This window comes from Pseudonaja textilis, chromosome 2, assembly GCF_049901715.1.
Source record: "Pseudonaja textilis isolate UNSWEBS1 chromosome 2, rPseTex1.2, whole genome shotgun sequence".
Lineage (NCBI taxonomy): Eukaryota > Metazoa > Chordata > Lepidosauria > Squamata > Elapidae > Pseudonaja > Pseudonaja textilis.
The window spans coordinates 29,585,308-29,612,059 of NC_141991.1; the positions used below are offsets into that span (position 1 = coordinate 29,585,308).

A 26,752-nucleotide genomic window follows, 5' to 3' on the forward strand; every position below is an offset into this window, starting at 1 on the left:
CACTGTTGTGTCATCAGCAAACTTCAGTATTTTAATAGATGGATTGTTTGAGATACAGTCATTGGTATATAGGGAGAAGAGAAGTGGAGAAAGCACACAGCTTTGGAGGGGGGCTGTGCTAATTGTACAGGTATCAGATGTGATTCTGCCCACCTTCACTCACCTGCTGCTTCCTGTCTATTAAGAAGCTTATGATCCACTTACAAGTGTGTTCAGGTACTGCTAGTTGGTTTAATTTACTTAGGAGACTGTCTGGAATGATGGTATTAAATGCTGAACTGAAGTCTACAACGAGGACCCTTGCGTAGGTATTTGGAGATTCAATGTGTTGTAGGATGTAATGCAGAGCCATATTAACAGCATCATCTGTCGATCTATTTGCTCGGTATGCAAACTGCATGGGGTCTAACAGCAGATTCATAATGGTTTTCAGGTGGGACAGCACAAGCCTTTCAAAATACTGGAAGCTTTCAAAAAGAGACTAGACAGCCATTTGTCTGGAATGGTATAGGGTCTCCTGCTTGAGCAGGGGGTTGGACTAGAAGACCTCCAAGGTCCCTTCCAACTCTGTTATTCTATGTGGTAAAAGTAATATGTCAAATATTCCTCAGAACAGTACAAGCATGGTTATCTATCTAGATGATAGACAGATAGACAGACAGGCAGACAGACAGACAAATACAGATGTTTTTGCAGTACCTGGGCAGGTAGACTTTCTTCATTTTCTTTATCAATTTTCAATTAATGTTCTGTTTCACTTCCCGGGTCATTTTCATCATTTTGTATATCAACAAACTTTTGCATAATTTAAATGTTGTCATGGTCACCGATCATTATTTCAGGAAGGAGATGCATATTTTATGCTGTAAGCAGAATTGACAATCAAACTTAATAAAATACAATTGTCAAAATCAATAAAAATTAAGATAACTTTTCACTGACAGAATTGATAGACAAAGAGTAAAGTTAATCATCCTTCCTTGGAATCCCCCCACCCCATTTTTTCCTAGGGACTAAATCAAATGACCTATCATTCATTTTTAACCAAATTTGACCTATGTTGTCCTTGATTAACTTGTTATGGTAGGCAATAATGAATAAAATATCTCTATTTCTCATTCTGACTCTTTACACCCTGTGTATATTGCCAGCAAACCATTAATTGGCTTCTTAGATGCTTCCTGCTGTAGCATTTGTAGTCTGCACATGCAATCCAGATGTGCAATTTCTTCATTTCGACTTTCTCATTCTTTCTAAAGTTATCGAATACCTCCACATTATATTATGTTACCACAAATCACCAAAAACGGATGAAGGTTGACACCTACAAACATGCAGATAATCCTAGGAGAATTTCAGGAATGCCTGAAAAAGAGGAAGATTCCCTGTCTCTACAAGGGGCTCCATAGCAGCATTTATGTGTCTGTTAACTTTCACAAGATTTGCTTTCAATTGTCAGTATTTACAAGCACGCCTTGATCGTCCCTGCATTAACATGCCTTGTAGTACATGGATACATTGGATTACTTCCCTAATGAATAGTCTCAGATCAGCTCATAGCACAAACTAATTCAGAGCACATTTACTATGTAGGTAAATTTGCTCTGATGGGAGGCAATAATTTGTTTGCAGCAACTCCTGAGCCTCCTAATGAGTAGGAATGCTATTTAAGGGTTGTTGTTTTTTTTTGCAGCATCGAAGCCTAATGCCAGATGGAATGAGAATATGAGAACTGAAGCCTGAGATATCTGAACACTCCCAAGTTTGAGGAGGTTGCTGTTACTGATATACAGGTAGTCTTTGACCTACAACCACAATTGGGAACAAAAATTTCCAAAGCAAAACAATTATTAAATGAGTTGCACCTGACTCTTGTGACTGGAGTTGTTAAGTGAAACTGCATTGGTTAAGTAAATTATGCGACTGTTAAGCAAATCCACCTTCCGTCATTGACTTTGCTTTCAGAAGCCCTCTAGAACAGGGGTGTCAAACTCACATCGTCATGACATCATCACATGATATATTGGCAATTTCCCTCCCTTGCTAAACCGGGCGGGGGCATGGCCACCATGTGATGCATCTGGCCCGCAGGCCTCGAGTTTGACAGCCCTGCTCTAGACAGTTGGCAAATAGTGTAGTGCAAACATGAAAAATGACTCGGAATGCTGCATCCATCATAAATACAAACCAGTTGCCCATTGTCTGAATTTTGATCACATCATCATGGGGATGCTACAATGGTCATAAGTGTGAGTATTGGACATAAGTAACTTTCTTCCATGCTGTAGTAATTTTGAACAGTCACTAAGCGAATGGTTCTAAGTCAAAGACTTCCTGTACATTCCCCATAGCACGTAAAAGACATGTCTTTGATTACCTGCAGTTCCAAGTCTATAATCAAAACCCAAAGGATGAAGTTGACTCTTCGGAAGGAGAATACAGGTAGTCTTTGACTTATGATCACAACTGAGCCCAAAATTTCTGTTGCTAAGCAAGACATTTGTTAGGTGACTTTGGCCTCATTTTATGACTTTTCTTGCCACAGTTGTTAAGTGAATCCCTACAGTTGTTAAGTTAGTAACACGGTTAAGTGAATCTGGCTTCCCCATTGTTTGTCAAAAGGTTGCAAAGGGAGATCACATGACCCTAAAACACTGCAATTGTCATAAATATGAGACAATTGCCAAGCACTTGAATTTTGATCACGTGGCTACAGGGATGCTGCAACAGTTGTGAGTGTGAGAATTGGTCATAAGTCAATTTTTTCAGTGCCGTTGTAACATTGAAGAGTCACTACGTGAACTGTTGTAAGTTGATGATTACCTGTAGTTCCCCTCATAATACTTGTTGAAAACAGTCAAGTCCTGAAGAGATCTGTATCCAAACCTATACTCAGCACTCAGAACTCCTAGTGAAGAAAATCAGTGGAGAAGCTCAATCAGCAGCAGTGTAGTTTGCCACAAGGAACCTATCATAGAAAGGGTGGTAAACACACAAACTATATTTGTGTCCAAGCTTTGGCAGACTAGCTCTGTGATGATCCGGGGCGTAGCACAAAGGCAACTCAGCCAGAGAATAAATATGGGTCCCTTTGTTAGCTCCAACTTTGTCCCCAATGTCCCAGTTACCTTCCGGTCTGGAGAAAAAACTCTCCCACAAACCTGCAACGGAAACGTTGTAAACAGACAACTTTAAATTATAAATCCAACAAGGCAAAATAAGGTAATAAAACTGGCAGGGCAAGAAAAGGAATTCCAGAAATGAAGTAACACAGCAGGAAATCAAACCAGTTGGGAGGATGCCAAGAACTCTGATAACGGCAACCAACACTAGATAAACTCAGCAATTGATCCCAACAACTGCCCTACCCATCTGCCTCTCCTCTAAACTCCATCCCCAGGTGTGCCTTGTGTACGGAATCAGGGCCCTTTCCTCCCTCATAAGCCATGCACCCCATGTTTCTCTCTTATCTGTTCTTCCCTACGTGCCCTAGGATGAAGAGCGGGTGGACCTTGGTCTTCCTCTGAACCCCCTCTCCCTTGTTCTACCTCTTCCCTGCTCTGCCCAGCCTGACTTTGCCCTTCCCCAGTTTCCTCAAAAGCCAATGGAGCCATTTGTCTTCCTCCTCGGATTCAGACTCTGACAGGGGCATGACAAACTCATTCTAGGCTTAGCCTTGAAGAATCCTTTGCCAGGTCAGGAGGAATCTGACAACAAAGGAGCTCATTTCAAATCCAGGAGCACCATCAGCCAAGTGGAAACATGTTAAATGCTGTTGATTTCAGTGATGAAATAATCTAGGGAGTCAAGCTACAAAATTCTCTTCGCTCACCTGCAAATCAGCTCATTGAGATCAATCAAACTCTCTTCTGAATAGACCTCTACAAGGTTGCTGAGTAAATCTCCCTGACTGGAATCACTGGGATCCCCAAAAGCTTAATTTCAGGCCTCATTGCAAGAAAAGAGACGTATGAATAAATAATAAAAATGACACATTATCTTCTTTCTGGACGTTGCTTATGTGGGAATGATAGCAGAGTGATGGTCTGCAGTATAAAAGCTCTAGCCTTATTGTTTAATTTTAAGTGGAAAGCATATGCATGGAGTTTGAAATTCACCACTTTCAATTAATTTTGAAATGCCATATATATCCAGAAGAAACATCCTTTAGTGCTGGATGCATCAGCTCTTCTCTGCGTTTTCTCTTTTTTTTTTTTTTTGCTGTTTGACCCTTTTTCTAAAGCATAATGTGGAAATATGGGTTACAGAGTTGCTTCTGATGGAAACCAGAACACTCTTGATTTTCTTAAAAAAATTATTGCTGGCCTGTGGCCTTAGTTACAGAAGGATAATGTTTCCTGAAATGGACTTTGAATTGTTTCATGCTGTTCCCTGATCTTTTGAGGATTCATATTCCACATGGTCCAAGATATACGTTCATCCTGTAACTCAATCCTGGCTTTGCCCTCGACTGTAGAGTTAAAAGTCCTGGGATCAATCTATTTAGAATGTTCAGCAATTAATTTGGCTTAATTCTGGGCTACTGCACTGAGATATTCATATTCTCAGGATTATTAAGAAAAAGCAAGTCTTCAGCACATTTTAGGGAAGAAGGGAGGCAATTGTAATTATAAAAACACATTCACGCCCCATATTTTAAAATATATGGGAAGTATTTATAGGTGGTGTTCATTTATCATGTTAAGCCGTAATGTGTACTGCTTGTTTGGGGCTTAGAGTAATGAGAGAGCTCAGCTGTTATGACGTGCATTATGTATAAACTGGGTCATTATGGTTTTGCAGTAAACCCTAATTAAAAATGTTCTGGTTTAGTGTTTTAAAACTTAATTATACTTAATTGTATTTGATTATATTGTATTTATTATATGAAGACAGACATCAAAATATGTTACAGAAACTGTAAACACTTTCTCTCTCCCCCTCCTTCCCTCCAATTATCCATTCTTGAAATATAAAAGAAAGGACCCTCTCACTTGAGTCAAGTTGAGGGATGTCCACAAAGTATGGTCAAAACAAATCAAGATAGCGGCTGTAAAGATGGCTGTTCATTTTTCATATGCATTACAAGCATCTCACCACCCTCCTTATTTGTGTTGAAGACACTCCTGGTCAAGGCCAAATCTTGGTGATTTCTATATGGACAGGTCCATATAATCATCATGGCAAAACCACAAGTAACTGTTAACTTCTTAGATTAAAAAAAAAAGCACCTTTCCTGTCTAGCCTACCACCTGGATTTTATGGGGATCTTCAGCCTACTTATTAGACCCAGCTCAGTTTAGGTTTTTCAAGATCACTCAAGACAATCACACTTGGACAATAAAAAATATTCTATATTCTATTAAGCAATGGCTTCTTTTTCTTTTTCCTTGCCATCCACTCAATTTCACTTTCTCCCTTGTCTCTCCTTTTCCTGAAAAACCTTTTCTCGGTCTTTTAGTCATTGTAAAATCATTCACCCCCTGATAATGGGGTTTGGATTTTCTCTCCACTGTAAGGTTTCCTTCCTTCCTTCCTTCCTTCCTTCCTTCCTTCCTCCCTCCCTCCCTCCCTCCCTCCCTCCTTCCCTCCCTTTCTTCCTTCCTCTCTTCCTGAATTCTAATGTGCAATCTGCTTTAGGTTATATTGCAATGTAGGTATGAAAAGTGTATTCTTGAATAGTAATTACTTTTTTGAATTTATAATGTTGTACTTCAGCTGGTCCTAAACCTTAATCCTGACAAATGACCTGCCTAGGTTTCTAAAATATATCCCACTGGTTCTGAAGATTGTCCAACATGGCCCCATTTTTTGTACTGGGATAACAGCTCAGTAATTCCAATTCATACTCCCCATCTTCTACTTCAGGATTTGAAATCAGTTTTTTTTCTCTTCCCCAAAGATGGTGTGTGTGTGTGTACTCATGACCATTTTTCACATTTATGACTGTTGCTGCCTCCCTATGGTCACAGGCTCAACATTCAAACACTTGACAACTGACTCAAATTCACGACAATTGCAGTGTACATACTGTTGTGTAAAAGTGAAAAGTTGCGGTTATTTTCTATTCTGCTAAAAACAGAATCAGAAGTTGCTGCTTGTTTCTTTCCTTTTCCCTCTCTACACTATATTTTTTTCCTTTTTTCCTTCCCCATCTAGTTTTCTGTTACTTTTTTTTTTGTATTTTATATTTTGATAAACCAATAAAAAGTTTCATTGAAAAACGATGGCAAGAAAGGTCGTAAAATGGGGATGAAACTCACTTAAGCATTGGAAATATTGGGCTCACTTGTGAGATGCGGACTAGCTGCATTTTGTGGCTGAGCTAATAGCTTCTACAAGCTGCAGACACAACAGTAGGTGCCTCCATTAAGAAAGCATACTTCAAACCTCCCATTCTTTTTTTCTTTTCTTTTCTTTTTACATCAGGGTATCCTCAGCAGACTGTTTTGGGATGAGCACACAGGGTGGCCTAAATTTGTCAGACATGATGACCCTGGAAACGTTGGCCAAACTAGATAGGCCTTGAAAGGTTAAAAGCAGAAATGACCTGCGGCAGGCATGTGCTGCACCAAGGACATAAGTCTTTTATGCTTTGGGTCTAAGGAATATAAATTGAGATGTAATCTCTTTTATAGCTTTGTAACTTATGGCTTTGATCAAAGTGGAGAAAATGATTTACTGGCAACATTTGCCTTTTGTTATATATGGCAATGCTTTGTGGGTAGAAGCAGAAACTCGAGGATTGATAATATCTTCCAGAACCTTTTTGTGATTATTGCTAGTTCAAATTAGATGTGAGCTTCAGTTACTACATTTATTTTCTGATGTTCCCTGTGTACAACACAGTTATTTCAGGTCCTGCACATTTGAGGGTGGGGAAAAAGTTCATCATTTTTGCTACTGAAGTTCTAAACAAACATTTACGCCACGTGCTGTTTGATGATGGCTGCATGCCCAAGGCCGTGATCTCCTGAGTGGGAAAACATGGCTGCTGTGGTGGATTTTCAAGAGAGTGATCACCTGCAATGCCTTAAGTTTATTTTCTTTGTAAAGAAGGGAATGGGAAAGGAACATTATTCAGTGCAACCTAATAATATTCTCCTTGGGTTAGACAAGAAGGGATTTAATTTTCCTACTGAATCTTCCCATCTAGAAAAGAGGGATAAAAGGTAGACCCTTTGGGTAAATGGATGGATCATTTGCAAAAATTATGAGTCATTGTTTTAAGAAACAAAGAAAGCCTTCCCTGTGCAATAAAATAACACCAGCTCAAATTAATGAAGTTTGCAGTGTCCTGGGATCATGTGATTACCTTTTGCAACCTTCTGACAGCAAAGTCAGTCACTTAACAACCGTGAATTAGAATCGGTGTACCAGCAGATACACAGTAAGTCTTGAGGAGATTCCATATAGCAATAGCAGTAGCACTTAGACTTATATACCACTTCACAGTGCTTTCACAACCCTCTCTAAGTGGTTTACAGAGTCAGCATATTGCCCCCAACAATCTGGGTCCTCATTTTTCCCACCTCAGAAGGATGAGCCAAGCTTGAGCCTGGTGAAAATTGAATTGACGAAATGCATCAGCTTAATTTTTTATTTTATTTTATTTGTCAATTTGCTTACAGGATAATAGGTATAAATATAAACATGAGTAAGAATACAGGAAATAGGTACAAATAAATGGGGACAATAGGACAGGGATGGGAGGCACGATGGTGCATTTATGCACGCCCCTTACAGACCTCTTAGGAATGGGGTGAGGTCAATGCTGGTTAGTTTGAGGTTAAAGGAGTGGGGGTTAGAGGATGTAACAACAGAGTCAGGAAGTGCATTCCAGGCATTGACCAGTCTGTTGCTGAAGTCGTACTTTCTGCAATCAAGTTTGGAGAGGTTTACATTGAGTTTGTATCTGTTGTGTGCTCTTGTATTGTTGCGGTTGAAGGCCTTCCTTTCTAAAAGATGTGATATGTATTATTTGTGACAATGGGAAAGAAACTTTTAAGTTATAATACATTCCTAACATTCTAGAGAGGAAAATTTTCACCAGATGTTTCTTTAAAAAAAAAAATCACCATTGTGTTTTTTTTAATCTTGTATTTAAAAGGAGGGGAAATATAGAAGGAGATGTGCAGCACAGTTTATCAGTACTTCAAGCATGTCACATGGTTTTTGTTATTGTCAGAATTAGTCTTAATTTTTTAAAATAAAAGACCTTGCTTATGGATATGCACAAACATGTCCAAGTACCAAACCTAATATGTAAACTCACATGTACAGTTTAAAGCACACTGAGAGTTTGATGGTGAATAAACTGGACAGTATGATAATAATAAGATACACTACTGGAATTATTAATTGGACACAAACCAAATTGGATAGGATGGATCAAAAATAAGAAAGATGATGACTGTTCAAGATGCATTACATCCCTGTAGTGATGTTGGTAGATTATACCAGCCCTGCAGAAATGGAGGCAGAGGTTTACTTCAAGTCAAACAAACTGTCTAAGAAATAAGGGTGCATTGGTTGATTATGTAAAAAACCACCAAGAATAAGCATCAATGCAAGTTAAAAATTGGAACTTATTAAATTCACAGGAAAACCTCAAATGATTATTGAAATAATGTAATAAAAATATGAACAGAATGTTGTCAAGGAAAAGCATTATATGGTCAATTTCTAGGAAAGAGCAAGGGAAACCGAATGAACCTGGCAATGGCTTACAACTGGAATATTAAAAAAAAGAAACTGAAGCTTTGATTTTGGCTGCTCGAGAGTAAGCTATTTGAACACATGCAATCAAGATCAAAATTGAAAAGTGCAGATTGTACAAAGTGGAAGAAACAATAGACCACGTATGCAACTCATGCAAGAAGATTGCACAAACTGATTATAAACAATGAGATAATACAGTTGCCAAAATGATTCATTGGAATATCCATAATATCCATGTACCAGTAATGAAAAATTGACAGAAACAGAGTTGAAAAAATAGCCAAAAATGAGCAGGTTAAAATATTGGATTTCTGAATACAGACCGATAAAGTCTTGTCTCATAACATACCAGATATAACTGTGATTGAACAGAATAAAGTGTGTATATTTGATGTAACAATACCATGGAGTGGTAGAATAGAAGACAAAAAAAATTGGAGAAGATAATAAAGTATCAAGATCTGAAAACTGAAATGGAAAGATTACGGCATAAACCAACTGTGATTGTCCCAATGGTTATCAATAAACTGGTTGTCATATCAAAAATGTTGGACAGCTCTGTCAATCTGTGCATTGACATAATTTCCTCCTGTCAGTTACAAAAAGCCACACTGCTTTTGGTTCCATAAATAGTACACATACACATTATGACATCCTGGGTCCTTGGGAAGAATGTGATGTGCATGAAGGCCAACACCAACAAAAGAAGTGGCAGCTGTGACTTCATATAATAATAAAATTGGCAGAAAAAAAGACAAAAAAGTCTGGGAAATAGATGTGGCAGTATGAAAACAGCAAAACAGAAAAAGAACAGGAGACAATCACAAAATACAAAGGCATGCAAATAGAAGTAGAATAACTGTGGTAAAAGAAAGTAAAGATAGTACCAATAATAATAGGCGCTTTGGATGCAATCCCAAAACATTTGGAGATCCACTTGAACAGTATTACATTGACAAAATTTCCATCAATCAATTGCAAAAGGCAGTTTTAGTTGGAACAGTTTATATTTTGCCATGGCACTTTTAACGCCATCAAAAACAACATCTGTCTATCTCTGGTCATTGGGAAGGACTCAATAGGTGGAATAAAATGCTAAATCCAATCTAAACATCTGGCTGACTGTACGACCCACTACAATAATAATTAATGCTAAACTGCAAGAAAAAGAGAAAATGCTCTAAGAGGCTTTGGAAAGCCTTGGTGGCATAGAGGATTAGAATGCAGTACTTCTGCTGACTGCTGGCTACCAGTAGTTTGGCAGTTCAAGTCTCACCGACTCAAAGTTGACTCAGCCTTTCATCCTTCCCAGGTCTGTAAAATGAGGACCTAGATTGTTGGGGGCAACATGCTGACTCTGTAAACCACTTACAGAGGGCTGTAAAACACTGTGAAGTGGTATATAAGCCTAAGTGCTATTGCTATTGTATGACAGAGTTGATGAAGTAGAGCCTGAGAAATCCATTAATATATGTGATCAGTAGTATAGCTAGGTCTTTGCTATTCTTCACAGAAAACCTTGACTATATAGTAGGACAATACAGAGATCCAGATTTGAAGAACAAACTGTGAACTGGAGCATTGTGGACCTACAGGCAGCATGTGCTGGGATCATCTTAAACCAGACCTGTCTTTTCCTGGGATCAGCAGCAGGCCAAGAAAAGGCACAGCTGCAAGATTAGACAATTAACAACACTCCAGATGTTGGATTGGTAGAAGATATGGGTCAACAACACCTGAAGGACCATAGCTTTTCATTCCTGGACAATCCGCTCACTACCCCATAAGGGATTGTTAAAGGGTTATACACAAGTCCAAAGGGATTATTCAATTTGTAGGAAATTCAGTTGAATCATTCCTTCAAACAAAATTATCAGAGTCAATCTCTGAGTTGCTTTACATTGTCATAATGAATTAAATGCATTTGAATCACCATATATGTATGACATTTATCTGACTGCCTGAAATCAGCTGGACTCTAGGCGTCTGGCGGAGTTTAAGTATTAAAAACTGAATACAAATCAGAAAAAAGAAACAGATGGTGACTAAAAAGACCAAGCTAAAAATTTGACGTGGTTGTGAGACTTAAAAATTATCAAAGTGCCAAAAAAACCATCTAGATTCTAGAACAATGTTTCTCAACCAAGGCTGGCTGGGGAATTCTGGGAGTTGAAGTCCATACATCTTAAAGTCATCAAGGTTAAGAAACAGTGAGTGATGGGCAGGCAAGCAATACCATAGAGAAAGAACTTCTAGAGCAGGTGTGTCAAACTGGCGGGTTGCGGGCCGGATGCGTCACGGGCAGGCCACACCCTCTCCAGCTCTGCAAGGGCAAAAAACATCACAATACATCATATGTCATGTGACACAACTGAGTTTGACACCTGTGTGCTAGAGCAAACTCCTTAATGGGATTTAAAAGTGATCTAGAGATCTGATAAGTTTTCTGATTCTTTCTGGCTTCGCGGAGCCTCTAATGTTGTTTTCTTTCCATAAACAGGAACTCAGTGTGATGTGCTGTCTAGTGCAGAGGTAAGTAGTTGGCTAGTTATTTATTTATATTCATTCATTTATTTATTAAATTTGCATGCTACCCATCTCACTGATAAGGCCGTGAGCTACTTATTGCCAACAAGATGAACAATCTAGAAAAGCATCTGTCAGGAAGTGGTGAACTATTTCATCTTTACTAAAGCTTAGCTTTTAAAAGGTGTTTGAAAGTTTGTTTTATTTTTAAGTTGAAGTAGGACGTTATTTGAAGTGATTATAACACAATTCCTCTAAAGGCCTTTTGATGGACAATTGAAGATGGCTCTCTTCATTCCTTCGTGCATTAAAAGTGGTATGGAGGAAACATTTCATAAAATTATGGTGGTAAAACTCTCGAAGTTATTCAGCTTCAACTTGGCAAATTTGATGCCTCTAAAGGATCTATCACTTTGATGTTTTGATCATATTCTACTAAAAAGGAAGCAGTTGAAGACATTCTGATACTTCCTCATTACAGTCTAGAGCTGAATCATTTATTGAACTGAACCTTAAACCTCACTTTAATTGGAACTGAATCAATCTTGTTGCTTTTAAATCTCAAGTGTGAATTATGCTTCTGTCTTTGAACCTGAAACCCAAAAGAGATTAGAATGATTTACATCCCTGTTGTAAGAAATAAAATATTCCAATGTAACAAAAAAGCAAATCTCCATTATTAGAAACAACAATGACCTTTGATTTGAAAATGCATGGTCTGAAAATTATATCCTCCCCAATTTTTGTGGAGATTTTCTATGTGTGCATAAACATGCAGGCCACTGCTAAACTTTCCTGTTTAAAAAGAAACAGCAGCTGTACGTGATGGTTTTCAATGGATTTTTAAAAAAAAATCAGGAAAGAAAAAAGCTTTCAAAGGCAAGATGATAAAACCATTTTTAAACTGTGTTTCTCTGGCCAAAGACAAACCAGATTCAACTCACAGAGCACAGAAGCCTGCCAGGACAGGAAAAAGCTTACCTAAACAAGACAATGAACAATATACATCTCATAGACAAATATGGAGCTGCATTGGGATTCATTGGATGAAAGAGTTTCAGCCTTCAGATCATCTTCTTTGGATTTCATGAAGTTGCACGCTGTCCACATGCACAAGCACACAGACAGGGAAAGACACAAAACAAAATTAGTAGGTTGTTTCCTTGTGTACCCTGGAGATTTGCCTGCACTCCTGCCCTCTGCTGGATGAAACCAGATCTGCTCAAAAGGTTTTAATCCCTTTTTTTTTTTTTGCCTTTTCTCTCCACTGGGTCCTGCCCAGTGGAAACTATACATGGAATGTTTGTCCAGACTGACTACACCCAGCTGATAAAAACATTTTGCTGAATGATTCTTTAAAAAACTTTCAGGCAACAAATATGTTTGGTAATAATTTGAGCAACTCAGCAATCTCTCTGGGTGGCCTTCAATTTAAAAGAACAATCATACATTTTTACCTTAAGTTTTCAGGCAATTATCCAACCTGAAAGTAGAGGTTGTTCCATTATATATATATATATATGTATTACAAAAATATGTAGTAATATTGTGTCTATTTTTGGAATTGATAATATATATTTTATTCAGATTAAGAGATGATGTCATTTACTGCTGCTATAACTATTTTATTAATTTTATTAATTTATTTTTCTTATTTCTTAACTGTCCATTTCTGTCAGAGATACTTGATTGTCTGGTTTCTATCTTTATGTTTTTAGGGTTCTTTTTGTTAAACTAAAACAAGAGTGTATTTTATTATATATCTACATCTATATTGAAGAAAATTGGAAGTTACCTTTTTATTATTTTTGTTATTTTGGTGGGGGTTTTTTGAGTCACTTTTTAACTTTCCCTGTTCAGCTCCTTCCCTCCTTTCCTCTTTGGTTGTAATTTTGTACTTTATCATTTTTATTTTTTAAAAAATAAAATAAAATTCTGTTTTAAAAAAGAACAATAAACCCATGTACAGTCACAGAAACTCACAACAGGTTGAATAAACATAGATTTATTCATGTATTTATTTGTATTTTTCCTTTATTATTTTTACAAATAATTCCAACACACCCTGTTCCCCCTATGTTAACAGAATAACAGAGTTGGAAGGGACCTTGGAGATCTTCAAATCCAATCCTCTGCTCAGGTGTTTTCCTCACCACAACCATGAGGTGGGTTGGGCTGAGAGAGAGGGACTTACCTTTCATGGCTAAGGCAGGATTTGAACTCATGATCTCCCGCTTTCTAGCCTGGTGCCTTAATCACTGGACCAAACTGACTTAATTGAAACAGACCATATAATCTGTCTGGGTGAACACATCCCTGGCTTATCCCACAGCTCAGGAAAAAAAGCCGGGTAATTGAGGCTTTAGGAATGTTAGAAGATATGGAAATGTTTGACAGGAAAAAAATCAATGTTGAAAAGGTATCCGGGTAGTCAGAGATCCTCTTGGCTGAGCAACAGTTATTCCATTCAGGTTTTCTTTATTTGTTTGGTTTTTATAAACACTTCTGTTCGGGTGAAAAGCTGTTTGGCTGCATTCTCCTGATGGCTGTCCTTGCTGCTGTGTTATATGAAACAGTAGAATGTAAAATAGCCATGTGGGAATAATGATTCAGAACTACATTCAGACACTATTGATTTAAATAAACAGTCAGATATATCTTAATTTGGAGTCCATTTGCAGGAAATAAGTACAGACTTCTTCTGAAAGTCTGACAAAGAAAACAGTTCCACGTATAAACAAACATACTCCTTCCTGCACTTAGCTTCAACCACAGTCTACAAAACAACTAACAAAGTTAATTCTTGTAAATTTGTCTGATGAAGTAGGTGGACATACAACAGGGAAGGAAATACATAACAGAAATGCAGTTTATTTTTTGAGTTAGTCCAGTTATTGAGAGAAAAGGAAATTATGATCTCTTTTCTCCTGGTTTTTACAAATTAAATTGCTTTGCCTATGACAGTGTAGAATCATAATCAATTACAGCACCTTAGATTACAAAGAAGATGTCCTTTTCTTTAGTTAGTCAATGCTTTTTTTACTTTCAATAGTGTGTTTTCATGCTACTCTCTGAAATACTTTTTCTCTATTTTGACTTTGGTACTTTTTAAAAATCTCACCGTGGTATTTTTCTTTATTCCATGTGTTTCTTTTTAAAAAAATCCCTTTTAAAATAAAAATGAAATAGGAAATGTAGGAAGCCGCCCCCCCGCCCCCCCGAAATATTTTGGGGAATATTAAAAGAGGCAGAATATTATTTCCCCAAAGGAAAAATGGTGAAAAATCTTAACAAAGGTAGAAAGCAGACCCAACAGCCTACAGCAGATGCCTGAAGTCTTTAAAGTTGGATATTTTGTGCCCATTAAGGAATATTGGGCCAATCTATTCACAAACAAAACATCTGTAGCTCCAGCTAATGGGATTAAGAAGGAGAGGACTGGACTTTTAGGATATAATATTTTAGGACACCCACCACCATTAGAATAGCAAAAGACGCAAAGCTCAATACATTATACAATCCCTGAAGCATTTCAAACACAAAATCCCAAACAATGTATAAAATCCAACCTATCTCAACTCCATTTTATCAGCTGTCCCAAAACTACATGCTGTTGTTTGTTCTGTTCATTTATAAACAAGAGTCCTTCTTTCCAATCAGCCTGCATTTTATTTCCAGCAGCTTTCTCCCGACTTGCAACCGGACTGGATTTTTCTTCCAGTAGAAATTAGCAAACTCCCAAGCAAAGTCTCAATGCTCATAACCATCACAGGCTTACCTTAGGGTGGCTGAATGGAGAGAAATAAATGAAAGTTTTACCACTGGCCACCTTTGTTAGGACAGCTATTTTGTGAACAAGCAAAGTTTACCCGGCAGCCATTTTGTAGTACAGTATAATCATCAAATGCTTCCCTCCAGAAAGGCTTTTGATAAAACGAACAGGCCTTCAGATAGGATCGCAGTCTGACTAGAAAAGCAAGGAAGACCTATCCTGTGCCTATATGTTTATGTCTGGTGCACAGCTTTAGAAAAGACAAATTAATTTGTTTTCATTTTCCCCCCAATCTGCATTGAAAGCCCCTGAAATGTGAACCTGGAAAATAGCTCTGGGATGCTTTAGAGCAGTAGAACATGACATTTTTCTGTATGAATGTTATTGGTGGTGGTGAGTGAAGAGGGACATAATCATCAAATAGATTAACAGCAATGCATTTTGAGAATGTGACTATTGACTAGAGCGAGGAGATATATTGTAGCTTCCTCTGTATAAAACACTCCGTGACTAAGCAGATTAATGCGGGCCATATATCATGCACCGCCAGGATTAGAAAGTTAAATATGAATATTCTTGTAACTTCTGGTACATCGTGTACTTAGCTATTTCCCTGTCCTCCTTCCCATCCTTTTCTCTCTTAGTTTATTTTTAGCTTTTGATGATGCACAAACTTCAGATTTTAGTTAAAACAGCAACACTTTTATTTTCAAATCCTTTTCTAATAATTCCTATGTGGAATTCATATTTTGTTTTTTACAGAAATATATAATGGTGATTGTTTTTAGAGCTGTTTCCCAAGTTTATTGTTCACTTATTCCCATATTAAACTTCATTACTATATATGTAAATTTTGGATTTTTTTCTCTCATGAATTTTACTGGGCGCTTGCTTGCACTTGTTATTTTAAACCTGTTTATCTAGTCTGAAGGTTTGTTTGTTTTACATTTCCTAATGCTTTGTTAGAAGGTTTAGCCATTTTAATAGCCCCTCTTAATTCTCAGTTAATAACAATAAATTGAACTTTGAGGTATTCCATTTTGCATACCAATGCAATATGTGAATTGTCGATTTATCCAGACACATCTAGAGGGGAGAGGGAGTTTTAAAAAATCAAGATGGGTCTAGCATTCTTGCATCCTTTGCATGCATACTGATTTTGTAACTGAAAGTTAATACAATGCAGTGCAGTGCAGTAGAATGGAATGGAATGGAATGGAATGGAATGGATAGAATAGAATAGAATAGAATAGAATAGAATAGAATAGGAGTCTTTATGGATTTAATTATTTGAGCATATCGAAATATAAAACTTATGCGAGTAGATACAAAGAAAACAATGGGATATATTCACAGTAAGTTGGCACCTCTGCAGTTAACCAAGTATTCTGTCCTCTTCAATATGGGCTTGATATAAATAGTGCACTCTTACAAAAAAATAAATAAAACAGTTTCTCCTGAGTGTCTCAATATGAAGTTTTATTTATTTTGCAAATTGCTGCAAGTAACAATGAGTGACTAAGGAATCCATCAGTGGTTTCATAACTTATGGTAGTAGCTTCTGGAATAACTACCCCCACCCCCACCACCCCAATAACATAGGAATAGGCAAAATACTAATAAAAAGCATTTTTTAAAACACCAAGAAGATACAATCACAAGAACACCTTTGTTGGCAGAAGCAGTGGGAAATTGATCCACACATCTTGGCAGCAATACACAGTTGACAAGACCCACCTGACTTTTATGATTTGAATTTTGCTTCTATGCAGGGCAGGACTGAAACACTGAAAAAGCAAGTCTAAATGTCTGTTAAAGTCATGCACGTAAAGGAATCACTTAAGACCTAGAACATGCGTCCACAAAGCCCTTGTCAGAAATTATGTAGGGAGATGCCTCTGTAAAAGTCAAAGGACAGGTCTTCCCTATCTTCCAAGCCAAAATGGAGAGCACTACTTGGCAACCAGCGAAGAGATGAATATGTCCATAGCAACCTTAAGGTGGGCAGAGGAATTTGGACAGATCCCATTCAGCAGGTTCTTACTAGTTCTGGAGAACTGATTGCGGAAATTTTGAGTAGTTCGGAGAACAGGCAAATACCACCTCTGACTGGCCTCTCCCCGCTCTATTCTCTGCCTCCCGGGTCCCAGCTGATTGGCTGGGTCTCTTTTTGTTGCCCTGCACAGGAGAACAGAGCTGGAAAGCAGGTTAGTGGGGTGGGGAAGGAATGAGGATTTTGCAGTATCCTTCCCCTGCCATGCCCACCAAGCCACGCCCATCAAACCATGCCACTCCCACAAAGTCATGCCCGGTAGTAAAAAAATTTGATTCCCACCCCGGCAACATCAGTAACAATACAGTTAGTGAAACATACCGAATGTCAAAACTGTGACAGGAGAAGAGAGAAAATACCACTGTTCTTTAAAACTAGTAGCTAGATACAAATTTAAACCAGCTCTGTGAGATCAGGGGATGAGATACAACCCACGTCATCTTTGGGCCATGCAAAGAAAAGGATGTGAAGGCCTGTGCTTCCATTTGTGCCTCAGACAGGGTTTTTCTTCTAGTCTAAAACAGAAGTTTATTCATGATCTATTTACTCAGGCTTGGAAGCTGTTTCTGTAGTAAACAGACTCTAAGCAGCTTTTATGCCCAATTAGAGTAAAAAGATTAAAACAGTAAACAAAAGCTCAATAACAACAACAATCTCATACAGTGCCAAGCAACAACAAAGCAAATGCAGGTCTAAAGAAAAATCTTACTTTAGGAGAACACTGGTCCCATTATTTCTCAAAGAGCTGTTGGACCAGCAAGGTCTTAGTGAGAGAGGGCATCCATTTCTCTTTGAGAGTAATTATTCAATAGAAGAGGGCAGTCATTAAACTTGAATAAAGTGTAATAAAGAAACCTTTGGTGTTTCTTCTGTCCTTTCCTGAAATTCGCTTTAGACTGAAAGCTTCTTAGGTCACCCAAGGAGAGAGTTAAATAATTTTAATAGCCTGATACACACACACACACACATATATATATATATATATGTAAATTTGATGTGGGTTTCCTCCCTTTATGGTTGTTTGGTTTGTTGTTTAGTTATATCTTAAGGATTTTTTTTTTCATTTTCCATGGTTTGCCTCCGCGCACTGTTTTCCTTTGTCCCCTATAATTTATTTTATAATGATCAAAGTCAGTCCACTCACTATATTTCTCACTGTATATCCCTTTTTATATACTAAATGTCTTTCTGTATTTTTATAACATAGTCATATAATTATATAGTTACGCTGCTGTTTGTATATAACATTACAAATAAATATTACCTTTAAAATGTAGGTATCTTCAGAAAGTTTTTTAAAAAACCCAACACTTTTGCTGCATAAAGGGCTTGCTCATTTTCCTAATCAGCTATGGAAGAATGTAGATGTGGTCCTTTAGAGGAGAAGGAATGAAGGAATTGCTAAAGATCTTCTGAGAGTTTACTCAGTCCTGAGAAAAAGTAAAGGAGGAGAAAACAAAACTTGTCTTGATTTTCTGTGATATAAGATGGATAGAGAGACAGGCTTTCAAAGCTCTTTGTATCATTTACTGTTTTATTACCATTCTTTGATTGTGGTTCGTTGTATGGTCAACCAGATGTTCAGACTAGATCTGGCATTTTTATCCACCTATTGAGTCCTTCCCAAGGACCTGGGATAGGTAGATGTGGATGTTTGACGGTGTTATAGGTATCATCGCAGGATGTAAGCTACTCCAAGTAAAGCTGCCTTTTGCAATTGACTGATGGAGAATTTGTTGATGCCAATGATGTTCAGGTTGTATCCAACTGTTTTGGGATTGTTATTATTACTTTATTTTAACTGAATTTTAAATTTAATTTCCCTAATTATTGTTTTAATGTTTTATAATGCCTTCTAATTGAATGCTTACCTAGAGTTGATTCAGCAAGTCGGGCATATTTATAAATAATTATACTCAATCAAGATTATACCTTTCTTTCTTCACTTTTAAAAAAATACAATTAAACAAAAAATTTCTTGTCCTATTCTGTAACAATAAAGTGCATTTCTAGAAACCTTGCTGTTTCTGTTTCCTGACCTTGCCTATCTTGAAGGGCTGACGCTAATAAAATGTTATTTTTCTAGTCAACAGATTTAATAAGGTTTCTATATGTATGCCTTCCAAAAGGGTAATTGAGCTGTTGATAAATAGTTTTACAGATTCTGAAGTAGTCAAGTATTTACTCAGACATGATTTATTGCTACAGGTAGAACATTCTACTAACGCATTTATTATAGTTCTATATGAAGTTTTTATATTTCATCCTAAGCAAAATTGGTATATTTAATAGGGTTATAAACAATTTACATAGCAATTGAATTTCATGGCAAAGTGTTTCATTTGAGACAATCTTAACAATGAATGAAAAAAATGTCTGCAGTTCATGGTAAGAATCATCCTGAAATCCTTGCAAAATTCATACTAGGCATATTTTGCCGTATATAAGTGGAACAGTCCATATTTCAGTAGTAAGAGTACATATAGAAAATCTAAGGCACCATCAGCTGTTGAAGGGCTGCTGCTATTGAAAATCAGAAATGCAGAGTAAATTAAATGCCTCAGTGCAAAGCAAAACATTGCTGTGTTTTCCTGAAAGGAAAAAGCAGAATAAATTCTAAAGAATTTTCTCAGAACTCAAGAGTTGTTTAATAAAGCTTAATAGGGCAGAAATTTAAAACAGAAAAGAGGAAATGTGTTTTGCTTAAGGACGCTTTGCATTCACTACGTTTCATGGTTTTAAAGAGGATTTGTTTAAATCCTTTGATGATATCACCAAAATTAGAGGCAATGTCCTAGATCTCACACCCTTTTAAGCCATGCTTTACTGAACATTCCTTTCACCCACATTGGCATGCTACCTACTCATATGACTCCAGTGAACTCAAATCAACAGCAGTTGGCTAGGATTTCACTATATGATGAGTCTAACTTATAACAGAATAACAGATTTGGAAGGGACCTTGGAGGTCCTTCTGGTCCAACTCCCTGTTTCCTCTGCTCAAGTAAATAACAGCCCATTGCCGACCATCAACACAGCAATCAACCAATAGGAAGGCAAAACTATGACAACACAAATACGACTCATAGAATAGTCCAAATCACATGTTCCAGTACAGAGAAGTTTCCTGAAGATGGGCTCCAGTACAAGTCTGAAAGTTTGGAAGAGTAAACCTCTGGTCCCAGTGACCAACCCAGATTGGATCTTGCAATTTCTTGTTATTTCAATATTGGTTCTCAGCTGGATTAGTTTCCATCCATTGCTTTTTGTCCTGCCTTTAGGAGAATAGGTTGCCCCTCTCTTCTTTGTGGCAACCCCTGAGATATCAAAACACTGCTATCATGTGAACCCTAGTCCTTCTTTATATGTTTTAGATTCCATAGTCCCCGAATCATCTTTGTTGCTCTTCTCTGCATTCTTTCTAGAGTCTCAACATATTTTTTATATATATTTAAAATTACAAATCTGTATGGCTGGCTCAACGTATCATGTTAAATCCAAATTCAATGGTACCGGTTAGTGGAGACAGTAGTGTAGCAAGTAATGGTGAGGAAGAATTCTCAACAGCAGTGTCCATTAGCAATGGTTACTAGTGATACAGGGACTTTCTAGCTGACCACCATCTGGACTATTAAAGGCTGCATATCCCTGGCTTAATATTTACTATTAGAATGTGTGGATGAGGAACATCAACTACAGAAAAAGGCTACTGCCCTCATTTCTTGCCTGTTGACTACTGCAGAGCACTATGGATATTCTTTCAAAGAGGTTTTTGATTTTTTCAAAGAGGTTTTAGAATGAAGATAGTTGGGGCTTTAATGCCTGAATCTTCATCTGGAGATTCTGTCAGATTAAGCTCTTCTTCACCACATCTATTATAGGTTATCCGGGTCAAGAAATCTCTGTTAAAGCCCCATGTCTCAAGACTGATTTTATTAAAGTATTGTAACCAGTTTTCCCATCAACATTATTAAAGGTCATTTCATCAGAAATTTATCATAGTGGAGAGTCCAATAAGCTCTGCCTTGACAGCAACATTATTTTCCCATTACCATGTATAATGCCACTAGTGAGAAGGAAATTTGTACATTTCGTCCTGTTATCACAAATATCTGAGGAACATCTCTCTGAGGAACAGAGAGTGGTTGCTGGGTATGCAATAATTCTTTCCACCATTTAGCCATCCCTTGTTTAAACATATAGTATCAGTTTTCATGTAGCTTTGACAGAGATGTCTCAATAGCACACTATATATGCCAACCTGTAATCTCCAGAGTCTTGTTCTGTCACAAATTCACACTGAAACACGAGGGGGAAAAAATGTAAATTCTGACTCAAAGAAAGTAGCATAACAAGATATGTATACAGGAAGTCCTCAAATTAGAACCATTCTTGTAGTGACCATTCAAAGTTAAAACAGCAATAAAAAAGTGATTTATGATCGGTCCTCACACGTATGACCTTTGCGGCATCCCTGCAGTAATGTGATCAAAATTTGGGTGCCTTTGTATTTATCATGTATTTATTATGTTTGTAGCATCACAGAGTGAGGTGATCACCATTTGTAACCTTCCCAGCTGGCTTCCTACAAGCAAAGTCGATGGGGAAAGCCGAGTTTGCTTCAGAGTTAGTCTGTGACGGAGATTGGTAGTTTATAAATATATTCAATCAATAAATAATATAAACAGCTGTGGTGATTCACTTAGCAGCTTGGCAAAAAAGTCATAAAATTGGGCACAATTCAGTTAACATCCACCTTGCTTAGCAATGGAAATTCTAGTCCCAGCTGAAGTGGTAAATATGCAAAATAACCTAAAACAAGGGTGTCAAACTCAAGGCCTGAGGATGAAGATGCTTAGATCTGGCCTGTGGGGCCACCCTGGAAACAGCAAAGGACCAGCCTGTGGTGCTTCTGCCAGTGAAAATGGAGCTCGTGAGGGCCACGTGTGACCCTCCCAAGCTCTTTTTTCCCTGGCAGAGGGTTGTATGAAGCCATCACAGCCGAAAACTGAGCTTGGTAGCCCATTTTTGCTGCCAGAGCACTTGGGCCACCACAGGTGCCCCCCAACATGAGTGACATCATGCTGGCCATGTCCACCTTGGCCAGACCCATCCCAGCCCTCCCTCGAAGTCCAGCGCAACACCCTTAATGAAATTGAGTTTGACATCCCTGACCTAAAACGATGAAAATCTAGCATATCTTCATAGATCTTTATTAAATATATGCAATGCTTTTCACTTTAGAGTGGTGTGGGGAATGATGGCCCTTTTATGACTTATGAACTTCAGCTCCCAGAATTCCTGAGCTAATCCATGCTGGCTCAGGAATTCTGGGGATTGAAGTCTACAAGTCCTAAAAGGACAGTCTTTCCCCATCTCTGCTTTAGGATAAGCAATGCCATGCAAAGAAGAGAAAAGGAATAAGGACTAATAAGCAAAAGAGATAAAAGAAGAGGAAGAGCCAATTCCGAATCATATTTCATGACAGCAGACATTATATACAAACTTTGTATACAATTCATGTCCATACCTTTCTGTCTTGGCAAATCATCCTTTACTTCCGGTATATCTGAACATCATTGTTTGTTCATTAAACTTTTCACCTTTTTTGTTTTGAAGAATTCAACAGGTCCATCACAATGAGTTTCTCATTCTTCTCTTTCCTCTCAACCCATTTGCAACTTTTCTTTGTGGTTTGAAACTCGTTCATTCTTTCCAGGGAAGAAAACCTTTCAAAGTATTTTTTTTTTTTTTCATATCAATAATTCATTCTCACATTCAGTCCAAATTCCTTTGACACTCGTTCATTCATGATCCTCTATCTTCTGGTTTTATCACCATCACTTCTGAAGCAGCCCACACCCATTGCATTTTTCAAAACTATAACTCTGTAAGTTACAACCCTATAACTCATTTAATAATTCTAAGTTGCTTATATCTCATAAGCCATTAAATATTCAATAAAGACATAAAACCCAGCTTGCCTCAGCCATTGCTTCTTCTCATCTTGCCTCCTCCTTCCAAAAGTTTCAAGGTTCTGCTGTCAATTTGTTAACAAAGGACTTGCTCATAAAATGTTGTAGAAAACTCTGTAAATTAGATCACCATATGCCTTTCATGGAATATGTATATAAAGTATTGTGGAGAGGGGCTTGACTACTATGCAATAGAAGGAAGAGTTGGCTTGGGACATAAGTTGGAATTGCATTCCTTCCAAATCCTTCTCCTCCCCTTCCAATAGCAGCCAAGTTGAGATTTATTTTCCTCAGCAGAGACATCTCCAGTGCTTTTGTGAAGGCTGCTGGAGTTCAAAATGTTGTAACTCCAGACTTTATTCTGGCTCTTGCAGGTGACTAAGAGTTCACAGGGGGGTAGGAAGAGGAACAATTTTGCCACCTGCTCTTCTTGTGTTTACCCACCCCAACAAACTGTCATGAGAATGGCATTGCCATTGCAGCTGGTGCATTTCACATGCCTGTTTCACGTGCCAAAGGTTGTGGTGGGGAGGGGAAATGTTGCCTGAGATCAAGAGGGACATTAAAAAGAAAATGGAGCCTTGAGAGTGGCATGGATTTGAAGATTTCAGATATTATTCTTATTTGGATATTAAGATGAACATCAGTCTTGTGGGTATGATAATGTCTTCCCCATACTGGTATGCCGTGTTTGGTGACAGAGTATCCTAATGATTATGTCACTAAACACAATGTTTTTGCTTGTTCTCCTCAGCCTGTTTCTGTGAATTTCCTAATCAAATTTTCCTTCTTTTCAATTTTTGTCCGATTACTTCAAGGTATTTTGCAAATGTAAGGGATCAATCAAGGATTATGCTCAGATGTTTTGCGTGTTGGTTGTGTTTAATCCTCTTTCCACAAAAGGATACATTGAATACTTTATTTGCTTCCTCTAAATACTTTATTTGCTTCCTCCAAATGCACAATTGGTCAACTAAACTAACCCTTCCTATAAATGAAGCTTTTGCAGTCAGTCTTTTTAGCTACTTCTGATAAGTGTCAAGGCAGATGTTACCTAACTGCTGATCCTAACAATGGTGAGATCAGGCAAAAACATAGACAAAGAGTTTAAAATAAAGTAGCTCAGATTTATACAATCTCTTAATGGTTTGTTAGCAGATTAATAGATGGGGCCCTTTGTGAGATAAAGAGAGGAAGATCACCTTATGATGGAAAATGGCACCCTGGATTCCTTGTTCCAATATCACCAGTTTACAATATACCAGTTGTTTCATTAGTATTTCTGTCCTTCCTTCCTTCCTTCCTTCCTTCCTTCCTTCCTTCCTTCCTTCCTTCCTTCCTTCCTTCCCTCATCCCTAGCAATTAAAAGACTTGAAAAAATTTCAGGAAGGGATGGAGTCCTAATGGAAAGAATGCATTAAGAAAACCTTAGGATCAGGGGTGGGATTCTGCCGGTTCAACCAGTTCCAGTGAACCCCCAGCTCCAATAATTAGCTGGTTCTGAACCGTTCGCTCAGACAATCATGTGGGCCTACCCGCCCACCCCTGGGCTGTACTCACCTATATCTGCTCAGCTGATTCGCGTGGCAGAGCAGATTGCAGCGCCTCAGCTGTGTTACTTCCCCAAAGTAACATCCAAGGTAGGTAATTTCAAAAGCTGTGCGCCTGTGCATAGCGTGCATCAGGTGCGCTCACACACAAAGCACACATGTGTGTGCAAAGTGTGCAATTAGCAAATAGTTGTTACACCGGCAGCATCTCACCACTGTTTAGGATGCTCAGAAGTCAGCACATGTTAAGAATCAACTGGAGAGAAAAAAGTCAGAAATCAAGGTTGGGCTGAGGGGGAGAATGCAATGGCATATCCTTAAATGAAAACTCCATACTGTGACATTGGCTGCAATGTTTGGTTCCAATACCATCCATTCAACTAGATGAATGGTGTGCTGATTTCTATTCTAGTCATCCGGTTTACCAATATGAGCAAGAGCTGGCAGGGAGAACAAAGGTCCCTATGGCCCTCAGCAGTTGAGTGGTAATTTTTTTTTTTTATCTGACCCATGTTGGGAATTTCTTAGATTCCAAGGAGTCAATCCCTCATTTTTGGAAATCCAACTTTTAAAGTAAAACTAGATCCCAAGTCTGTAAGATTGTTGGAAAGGTGTCAGAAAAGGGCTGAACTAGCTAGGATGATTTAGGGAAGCCAAGCAGCTCCAGAGACTGCAGTTCTAAAAAGCTGAATCTCACTGCTGAATGGCCAGATCTGATATTTCCCAAATCACAGCTGTATTGAGCATGACAAGACAAACAAAAGGCTTCTGCTTTGCTTGTTCTACATGCCTAGCAACACCTTTAAAATTATGCATGGGTTGTGGTGTTAAAAAACATGTTGCCTAGAGCCAGGGGCAATGGATAAAAGGATTGGTGTAGACTGTACACTGTAGATCATTTAATATTAATTAAAAAGAAGGCTGCTGTGATAGTTGTAGGAATGAGTGGCTGAGATTAGAGAGGACCACTATGAATGGATGGGAAAAAGACATTTAGGTGCTTGATAGTGGCGTCATATTTTACCAAGCACTTTTTAAAAATTAAATAGAATATTTTATGAAGGATTCAAGGATAGATTTTTTTAAAACAAATATTTCCATTAAATTAAAAAAGTAAAATATAAATGAATATTCAGAGGCAAAAGAAAAGGGATTAAAAAGGCAAAGTTAAAAAATGACAAAAATATGTAAAACCAATGTAACAGAGATGACTTTCAACTTTTTGCAATACAGAGATAGTAATACTTCCATTGTCTAAGTTTAACTAAATAATATCCATACTTAAAGACCTTCAAAACACTAATAATAACATTAAAAACAATCACATTATGTTCTTAGTTCACTTTTAGTCTAACATATAATAACCTATCAACTATAAATAAATCACAACCATATTATTAAGAATCCACAGTATTTTTTTAACCAAATCACATCTAATCCTCAATTTCCAAACTCCAAAGTTGATTTTTCTTCTTTTTTTGTAGGAAAGAACTTGCAAGCTGCAATATTTCTTTTTCCAGGGTGAGTGTCTCTATTTGAAGCAGTCAATTTTTGTCATCTCAGCTATCTCCATTCATTTCAAAATCCATTCTTTTGTCGTGGATTCTCCTCTTTCCATCTTTTTGGGTATAAGAGCCTTGTAGACAAAGTATGTATAAAGTCCCATATTTTCAAAGATTGTTATCTTCTTGTGTGCTGCTTCTCCAATCTATGTCTGACTTTTCAATAAATCCAGTGGACTGCATTTAAAAAAAAAATTCTAACAAATACAGTAATTCCCATTCCCTTGCAGTTTCTTCAGAATGCAACAGAACAATTGCTACTAGTCTGGTCATAAGAAATGATGTCTTTTAGTGTTTGTTGGCTTTCAAATATGGGTGATGTAGAGGTGTTTCCTATTATTTTGATTTGTCCTTGAAATAGTGGCCGAGGGGCTGCTACCACTTGAAATCTGATTGCTTTCCATAATGAATGTGTTGGTATAAACATAGGCTTCGGGGCTGATTTACAATGGCACTCTGATATTTCACCATATAATGACTCACAGCTGAATGCCTGGGCCACTTCCCTATAACAGCTCTCTGCCAGAGCTGATGTGAAATTATAAACATTTTCTGTTGCTGCACCAATATGCTTTGTGCATACAATTCCTAGT

General features: G+C 37.7%; 1 long non-coding RNA gene across 1 annotated transcript; it reads right to left on the reverse strand.

The window, feature by feature from the left end:
• Positions 1 to 705: 705 nt before the first annotated feature.
• LOC148126817 (uncharacterized) lies at positions 706 to 12,363 on the reverse strand. The gene is made up of 3 exons (XR_015741396.1): positions 12,229 to 12,363; positions 2,824 to 2,908; positions 706 to 863 (listed from the first exon to the last, which is right to left on the reverse strand). It is a non-coding gene; the product is annotated as an uncharacterized LOC148126817 (long non-coding RNA).
• Positions 12,364 to 26,752: the final 14,389 nt, after the last annotated feature.